The sequence below is a fragment of the Hypomesus nipponensis genome, chromosome 1, assembly GCF_054491055.1.
Source record: "Hypomesus nipponensis isolate SF chromosome 1, ASM5449105v1, whole genome shotgun sequence".
Taxonomy (NCBI): domain Eukaryota; kingdom Metazoa; phylum Chordata; class Actinopteri; order Osmeriformes; family Osmeridae; genus Hypomesus; species Hypomesus nipponensis.
The window spans coordinates 1,475,028-1,485,000 of NC_140361.1; the positions used below are offsets into that span (position 1 = coordinate 1,475,028).

At 42.9% G+C, this 9,973-nt stretch overlaps 1 protein-coding gene across 1 annotated transcript in view; it reads left to right on the forward strand.

Moving 5' to 3' along the window:
- lingo2 (leucine rich repeat and Ig domain containing 2) overlaps nt 1-9,973 on the forward strand; it is a 209,333-nt gene that overhangs the window by 108,523 nt on the left and 90,837 nt on the right. The window lies entirely within an intron of this gene.

Here is a 9,973-nt window from a genome sequence, read left to right on the forward strand (position 1 = left end):
CTCCGATCCACTCAGCTTTGAGGCATCAGAAGTGACATTTTCCACCCAAAGGGCACATATGACACAGACATGGTCTCGGATGACAACACGTCAACTCAACATGGTTAAATGCCCTGTTTCAAATGCCAGCCCGCACTGCGTGTCATGCCCAATAGGTTTGCTTGCCTCTCCTTCATTCCCTTTTCCCGTCACGTTTTCAATACACACCCGGTGAGGATGCTGTGCGAAGCGTGGTGACGGTTGGAAATGAACGTGATCACAGGCAAGAGGGCCGCGTAACACAGGGACAGACAACGTTCTCCACAAACCCTGGACTGCCACAAGGCAATTACACTTCCCGTCTTTTCAGTGTTTATTTTTCCCCCCACTCACGATTTCCATCCAATTTCTGCTCTTCCAGATGTAAGGGTTCCTCTGTTATAACGTTGAGAGTATATGTTCCTGTGATAGAACATAGAGAGTTCCAGTCAGTGTTCTGAGAGCTCTCTCGGATCATCTCTACAGCTGATTATAAAGTGGGGCTGCTGGAAATCAGATCCTGCAGTTAGCCTCACCCGATCCACACTCACAGGAGAAATCAATTTCACATGCTTGTTCTGTAGATCATGTTTGGAACCTTTTGTTCCAGAGTGCAGGGAAAGCACACAGCCGCAGCAGATGTTCCGACCGGAGGAGTAATGTTATCTCACAGAGGGCAAAGCCCGACCTGACGTCTGGAGTAGAGAGCTGACCTCTATGATGAGGCAGAGGCAGACTCAGGAGTAGAGTGACCACGTTAAACCCAGTTGAATTGGTTGAAGTCATGCGTAAATGCTGCCCACCCGTGCCATCAAAGAGCAATGTTTTTCAGGGGCGTAGCTAGTTAAAGCGGTGTTAATAAAGGTGGTCGCGTATGCAAGTTAGAGGTCCTGCGTTCAAAGCCTGGTATGGGCAAGATCTGGAGGTAGTGACTGATGAGCGACATGACTCCACCTGTTCCACACCGAGAGCGCTGGGGTCAAGCACCCCCCGACACACCCACCTCACAGCCCCCACGGCCCGGCCAGCCCCGACACACCCACCTCACAGCCCCCACGGCCCGGCCAGCCCCGACACACCCACCTAACAGCCCCCACGGCCCGGCCAGCCCCGACACACCCACCTCACAGCTCCCACGGCCAGGCCAGCGTCTACCTGCTCATCACCGCAAACCACAGGTGGGTTTGTGGCACTGGTTACAGTGCACTGGTTACAGGTTACAGTGCACTGGTTACAGTGCACTGGTTTCAGTGCACTGGTTACAGTGCACTGGTTACAGTGCACTGGTTACAATGCACTGGTTTCAGTGCAGGTTTAACTGAAACCAGCAGGACCAATGTGTCCTCTTGTTTCCTCTCCTCCACCTGCAGCGTTGATGTTTCGCATGTTGAACACGTGTTGCAGCTACTGCCAACAACCCAAAACATCTGTCTGCACATTTGCATGTTAGATTGTTTTTTAGACGTCCGCTGTCTGGAGATTTGAACATTATTTGGCGGGGGCCGTGATGTATGGGAACCAATAATAATGTCATGATTGAGCCATTAACACCACATCTGCACTCTTGATTCATTTTAAATAATATGTTACTAACAGACAGCACAGCAGCATATGCCCACAGTGGATTTCACGTTTTAATTCATTAAGAGCTGTAAAAAATACCCCCCCCAATAAGAAAGAAAAATAATTAGAACAAAGATTACTGGGGTGCAGAAACCCAGTGATCATTCGACTACAGGGAACAGACACCAGAGATTTACATTAACTCGCTATTTCACAATTTTCCACCAGAGAAAATCACTTCGACCCTGTTTTACATTCTGTGGGCAGATATTATGCAAAGACTTGCTGTGGGGAAGCATGGGGCCTACACCGAGGCTCTGGTGTCTGATCCCCGCAAAGCACACGTCTCCTTCCTGAGAGACGCAGCTGTCTGAGGGGGGAAACGAGACTGGAACCCTCCCCACGCCACTGGAACTCTGAACGCCCCTAAACACGGTGCAGTTCAGATTCAGACACTCAGAGTAACAGGGTCGACGTCATTCAGGTCCTGGAACTCCAGATTCCTGTTGGTGTTCCATCTGTTGTTTTCCTCCCATGATGCTTTCATACATTATGATTATGGACCCTCCCACATGTAATATAAATATGGGATGTATTTGTTATATACTGTATATAATATATATGTGTGTGTGTATACATATATATAAATATATATATAAAATACATATATATATATATATATATAATATATATAATAAGTATATATGTATTTGTATACACACATGTATATCCATTTATGGATGGACCGGTCCTCACATCTCTGCCCTGTTGGACTTCACAACTACAGTTCTTACATGAATGTGTTCAAATCTATTTGAACTATTTAAACGTGTTTTACGGTAAAACCCTCTTGAGACTTATTTAGTTCTTAATTTGTAATGTTGCCTTTGGCATAAACACTGACTGGAAATAGAACTCTTTGGCCTTCTGATTAATATGACACAGAAATCCAGACTTGGAACACAGGAGCACAAATATTACAAATGTGAAAAATAAATAATAAATAAAAAGATCCTATTAATAATAAAAAGTGTTCCGTATTCAGGGAGGTGAAACTGATCCAGGAAGGATCTGGGACAGACACTTATCAGAGGCCATGATTTGTTCTTTGTTTAGATTTAGAGAGATAGCGGGAAGTCAGGTGGCTGAGCGGTTAGGGAATTGGGCTAGTAATTCAAAAGGTACTGGTTCGATTCCCGGCTGTGCTAAATGACGTTGTGTCCTTGGGCAAGGTACTTCACCCTACTTCCCTCGGGGGAATGTCCCTGTACTTACTGTAAGTCGCTCTGGATAAGAGTGTCTGCTAAATGACTAAATGTAAATGTAGATTGGATCTCTGGACTATAAAGAACTAATGATAAGATTGAGGATAACCAGGTTTAAATCCCCATACAAATAAATGCATGAGTGTAACGTAGACAGAGATGAAAGACAGTACTGGATCTTGGGCTGTGACTGTGCTTCGGTGCTAAGGCTAAGCAGATGATATCAGAGACCTGTGTGTGCTACAAACATCCTACAAACACATGAGTAGCACATTTCATACAGTGGCTTGAACTCCTCACATTGGTACAACGACACCAAACGTGGCATCATTTCACAGGCATTTGAGATTGGTTTTCTCTTTCTGTGACATGTCAACTATTCTAGTCCCAGACTCACCTGAAATCCCCCTTTTGAGTATTTTTCTCTTCACATCCTGGTACGGCAGGAGAGCTGTAATGGCCGGATACAATTACCTGGGTGGAGGATTTGGGGATTTCCAGGGCGTTCCTCTCTCCTCGCGGCCTTGTCAGAGGGCAGCCTGAGCGCTGGGGAGAAGGACATGGCCCTTGTCAGATGTTTGGCAGTTATCTCCGCTTCAACGCTTGAGCTGTCTGGTCTGTCTGAGGATTTGAAATCTCAGAGGAGAGCAGCGTTCAGGACCCTGGACAGCTCACAGCTATCCTCTCTTCAGGACCCTGGACAGCTCACAGCTATCCTCTCTTCAGGACCCTGGACAGCTCACAGCTATCCTCTCTTCAGGACCTTGGACAGCTTCTCTTAGGCAGCTCTCTTTATACGACTTAACAGGAGATCAGTTGTATCATATCGGTGCCAGACTTGAACTGTGTTTCTCAGTAGGATTTTCTTGATGTTAAAATAGTATATTATAGTGATCTATAAGATAAAGTGTATAGATCATAGCCGGTTGTCAGTGTGTGTTATAAATACAACATACAATGCTGGCTCTTGAAACAGGTTAAATTCGTTTTTTTCTTTTGAAGGTATAACAGGTATGTATATCCCTGGCGGGTGTCCGGCGTGTGGGAGACGCGCTGCCTACAGATTCACAAGATGGAGGATGCTGTCCTCCATCAGAGCCCAGTCTTCCTGCCTTCCACTTCATCCTCATGTCTACAGCAGAACTGCATTCTCTCTCTCTCTCTCTCTCTCTCTCTCTCTCTCTCTCGCTTACACTCACACACACACACACACACTCTCTCTCTCTCTCTCTCTCTCGCTTACACTCACACACACACACACACACACACTCTCTCTCTCCCTCTCGCTTACACTCACACTCACACACACACACACAGGGCTTTTGTATTGATGAGTGTGACTCTCCTTCTGCATCCCTTTGTCCTCCCTGTGTTGTCTCTGGGGGTTATCTGTGGTCTTCTGTTACGGTGTGCATTAAGGGGAACACAGTGCATTGTGGTTGCTTGGGCCTCATGCTGAGAGAGGTCTGTTTTCTCCTGTTAGTGTTCCATCTGTTGGACTGTCTTTCCAGTGGGGGAAAAAAGACAACAATTATAAAAACGTTTTTTTTTTTTTTTTTTACAAAACCAAACAAAAAGTTAATGGGGTTCCACCACACATTTCTAAAACGCTCGCTGTGGATCCTGCCTAAACTTCCATAAAAAAAAATGTAATCCTCAACGTGCTTTAACCCGTTAATTAGTAGCGTCACACATGTGATCGTTCGAAAGCAGGCCCCACAGAGTACCGTCACACATGTGATTCTGAACATTCCAACCGACTATTTTCCGATAGACAAAAACTATATGACAAACGCTATAGTATGGCTTCAAAATTAGGCTAACAAGTAACACTAGCAGGTACTAGCATTGCTAAGAGTATTATGCTAGGTTGCTAGGTAACGGAAGCTAACTAAAGTTAGCTAGCTTTTGTTCTGAAAAAATAGCTCACTCTGGTGGCAGCGTCGGTAACATTTAAAACTCACTCCTCTAAAGGTTAAGAAAGAAAACAGTCCCAACTGACATTTGTTACAGCAAACAAGTAATCCATAGACACTACTGAAGCTCCAGGGTCTTCAACGTCCTCTGACAATGAGAGCCACAGTGTGACTCACGGCCTTGTGGTGGAACATGAGAGGCCTAGTGAGCTCGCCCATGGAATTGACCTTTAACCCTGAGGTTAATTGGAGCACAGTGAAAGACAAACTATGACCCCCCACACGCACACACACATACACACACAACTGTCTCCTCATAAACATGAAACAAATTACCCTCACATACCTTGGTATTGTGTCTGTTTTGGAGTGTCCTTTCAGCGCGAGCGTATATCTTAAACCTCCCACTCAATAACTCAATTCTCTTCTTATCTTAGGTGCAGAGATTTAGAGTGAGTGGGGTGAGAGGGAGGGTAGCTTTCTCTTCCTGGCTGTGAGAGATATCGCCATGGTTGGATTGTAAAAGAAATATGGAGGACAACTATCAATGATTCCTGTGAGAGATTACAAAGCAGACTGACGTTAATAACACAGTAACGTGTGCGACAGCAGATGGTTTATTGACGGCAGAGACAACACGTTGAGAGAGTTGAGACAACCTGTCACAGAGATAAGACCCCATAGAAAGCTTGGAAGTACCTGGGCTTTCAGTCATAGTGCTTTTATTGAAATACCCTCCCACATCACCACTTATACACAAGTAAATCTATAAATACGCCCACATATATTCAGCCCATTGTATAGATAGTCCTTATAAACATAAAAATAGTACGTCACGTTCCCTTGTCAAACCTTTCTGAACAGGAATGGTTAGTGATTGGCCATGAGGCAGGTTAAACCACATACTGAACCAGCCCCTTATTGACCCCTCTACATTGAAAAGCAACGGTGACATAAGCATTTGATGTGTGGGTGCTCAACATATTGCCAGCACTATAGAATAATTCTACACAGTGATCCAACAGGGTTCAAGTTTATAGTATTACTGTGTAATATAGGCAAACAGTCTCCTGCACCTTAACTCCTAATATGACCTGGTATAGTCACAGCCCTAGATTCCGAATGTGGAAATGATTCAACTGCTTTTGTCATCATCATCAACAGAATGTCTTCATCTGGGTGGGGAGCAACACCATTGAACTGATGACGTTTTCCAGAAAAAGACTTGTTTACACTAATCCGTTCCGACATAAGATATTTGTGCTCAGATTCAGCTTTGTGTTTTTTTCTCTATTTGAAGTTTGCTCCACATGGCCCTCCTTACAACATATGAATACATTTTCATAAATGCGTTTCATCATTCAGTCTGTATTTATAGATTTAAAGGGAATTGCATCAGTTCTCTTCTGCACAACCAGACATGTAAATAGCGCTACCTTTCCAAAGCCTGTCCAACTCCTCTTTGAAGTCCTGTGTTTCTTATATAATTTTCTTTGAACTTATTTGTTGTCTACCCACGGCTCAGCCCACATGTTGGATATTATGATAATTGAGTTATTTAGCTATCGTAGGTTTAGTTATTGTATTTGTCTTCATGTTTGCGTTATGACTGTGTTTGTTTTGTTGTCTACTTGTTTTCATTTTGGGCAGTTGGCCATGCCCTCGCTGAATATTCCTGTGGTTTCTATGTGGTTGACTGCGGTAAACTCTCACTAAATGTTTAATGGCTTCGTAGTTAGGGAAAACATCCTTTAATAATTTAGGCCCTAGTTGTTTTACTGATGTTATGGTAGCATAGGTCTAGTTTCCTGAGAGACGATTATTCCGGTGCTAACTAGAATATGATAAATACACAGGGGTGTGAAACCTGGAAAACATGTCTGTGCTTTCTCGGGTCAAAACGACAAATCAGACAGACTTTCTTTGAACCAGAATTGAGTTTTCTTTGTTTGCAGTGGTTACTCTCTTTGAGAACGTCAAATGTCACATTGGCACGGAGGCTTGCAGCCAAGACCCCACTACTGCTAACTCCTAGGTCTCCTCTCTCCTTCATTTCCAAGCAAAGATTTTCTGATTCACAGGCATAAAATGTCAAGTCTTTATGGGTGAGCAGAGCTACCAGGCCTTGGAGGGAGAGGTCTCTCTCTCTTTCTGCCCCCCCCCTGCTCTTTTTCTCTCCCTCTCTTTCTCTCTCTCCATCCTCCTTTCTCTCTCCCCTGCTCTCTCTCCCTCTCCTTCACTCCCTTCCTCTCTCTTTTCGTCCTGTGGCACGCAGGACCTGTCCTCACTGTTGCCTGGCCGCTGTGTGTTCCCGTGGTAACGTCGTGTGGCAGTGGTGAGGCCTGAAAGCCGGCAGCAGTGTTGTGATGTAATGATCCCTGCCATCACCTCCAGTCCCTCAAGGAGGGGGAGGTGGGGGACCAAGGGGTCAAGGGGATGATGAAAACAGCATAAGCAATGGTCAGGGTCACACAAAGCTGTTAACCACTTTGGAAGCCCTGCGGAGTGCAATTTAAGATTCCAATATTGCATTAGAAAAGATGGGATGTTTTTTTCTTTTATGTCTCCGTCTCCCCTGGAGGGCGGGGTTTCAAAATGTGTGGATGTGCCGGACTGTTATCGCTTGGTTAAAAGCCTGAACAGCTGTATGAACTTCACTAACTTTCCGGGATGTGCTTATTTTTTGGAAGACCTTTTCAAATACCTGGAGTCCTTCAAGCTAGTCACCGGAGGGCGTCGCTGGCAGATCAGGTCTGCTGCAGCACCGGACCTGCTAGCTCGATAAGACAGAGCTGATGACGGATAACGGAGTGCTGATGTTTGATAAGGTGGTGCGGTAGATATTGTTGCGGATAAGACAAGAACAGGAATAGGTTTAAAGGCACGAATACTTGGCACTCTGCCTTGATGGTCCATCCAGCACAGTCTACCAGGCAGCAGGTTCCTATTACACAACTCTGAAACATTGATACATTTATGTTTTATTACGAATTTACCTTGAGGCGATTCTGAATGAGAGACATTCATGGTGTATTAGAGGTCAGGCAGCAGGAGAGGGCCATCAGTTTGCATCCCAGTGAGAGCACAAATGAAATCAAGCTTTGTTTATTTAGCTGTTCCATTTTTGATATAAACAGTGTCACACACGACAGCACAACAATATCGTTGTGTTGGAACTTCTGTCATGACATCATCACACTCCAAAGACCACTTTTTTTCACCTCAACCATTTCATTTGTCACACAGCTTCCAAACTCAACCTAAGCCAGGTTCATGATTTACGAGACCATGATAAACTAGAAAAGAAAAACCCATCTGGCTAGGTGTCTAGTCGCGGAATGCTTCTTGTCATTCTCAATTCCATATCTTGACATCAGGTGTGTTTTTACGAATGTCAACATAATGCCTTCTCGATCATGTTGATGTCATGGAAACTAAATCGAACACTATCTGTAAACATGAAACTTTCAGAAGCGTTGACTTGTGGACATTCGTCCTGTAGGAAGTGATCAAGGCGCGTCATAGCACTGTGGGCTGCATCAGTCTTCCAACAATGGCAGGTAGATGATTCTGTACTTGAATATAATTACATTTTTATCAGCAGTCTGTTTCGGAAATTGTTGAGCAAGCGACAATATTTACTTTCCAAGACCATTAAAATAATGTCAGTCAGAACTGCATATTATGATTCAGAAATTCTTTGAAATGAATGAAATTTATGGATGAAATTCTTTTGAATTAAATTTTGTTATATTTTGTTATATATAGCAACATTTTATTTAACTCTACAGAATGTACATTCACAAACTAGGTTATAGAGGACATGCGTGAGAAGGAGCGCACAGTATCACCCTCCCCTAAAACTAAAAAGCTTTTTTACAACACATCTCAGGATAGTATTGCCAACTGACAGTTCAATCAATATCTTTCTAAAACCCAAACAGTTCTAATTGGACAAAAGTGCCTTTAATTTGAAGCTTTACCATTCCAGTTTCACCACAGGTGGGTTTTCCATCTGTTGATTATACTACGAGAGCCTTTGCATAACGGCTGTTCATTTCACTGGCATTCTGTTGATGAAGCTAGACTTAGATTATGAGCTCTTGATTTGTGTTCATTTAAGTCATCATATGTTCGTATAACTGCCTGGGTTTTTGTGCAACATAATCTCATAGCTATATGTCTTTATTTAGACATACAATATCAGTGTCTATGTTGTCAGAATGCATAACAAGGTTATTTAGCGAGGTATCTAGAAACATGTCACAATTTCTCAATTGAATATTTACCATGATTACACTTTTTAAAATGTAATTAAGATTGATGTGCCCTCTGTTTTTTTAATGAGGCTAATTAAGTATAAAATACAGTTTGTAGCTTGTGTTGGCTTTATTTTCAAATTGACAACATTTTAAAGGTCACTATTCTGTAGGTGTGAGGCACAGTCAGAAAACACTGCATTATTTCAAAATATTGCACCACCGTTTTATTTTTAGATCCATTTGTTATTCTTTCCAATTAATTATGATATCCTCTGTAATGAACGCCAAGTTAGTTTCTGCCCTTATATTACTTTACATTACATATTTATAAATAGAAAAACATCTTCACCCTCGAAGGACAAAGCAGTGTTTTGTACCTAATTTGTAGCGACACTGTGCAGGCAAACAAGGACAGTTAAAACTAGTTGGGTTTTACATTGTACTTGTCTGGTTCAAACTGCATTTTTAAATAGTCAGGTTCAATACAGCTGTTTAACAAAGAAGTTAAATGTTTTTGTTGTTGAGTTATCATTGAAGACGGCTTGTTGATTAACAGAAAGATGCATGTCAGGCTGTAGCTTTGTGCTTTCTTAACATTGAGTCCAACATTCAAATATTTAAGCCTTGGAGATCCTCTCTAATCCCTTCATTTTATGATAGAGGAATTCAATTTATGCTCCACAACAGTTGCATATTAAGTCGAGGAGGGTATAGCTCAGTGGTCAGAACACTTGACTACAGATCACTCAGGGTGTCACATGATTATTACCCAGTATGGACATATTTCCTGTATATTAGATAATATAGCAAAGATAACAAGAACACCTCACCCATCTATCTGGTATATCTAGCATATCTTTCTTAACATCGTCAGAGATCGTCAGAGTTTCTCAGTGGTCAGTGATACTGTGATTAGTTATTCAGCAAAAGCAGAAATGAACAATAACTG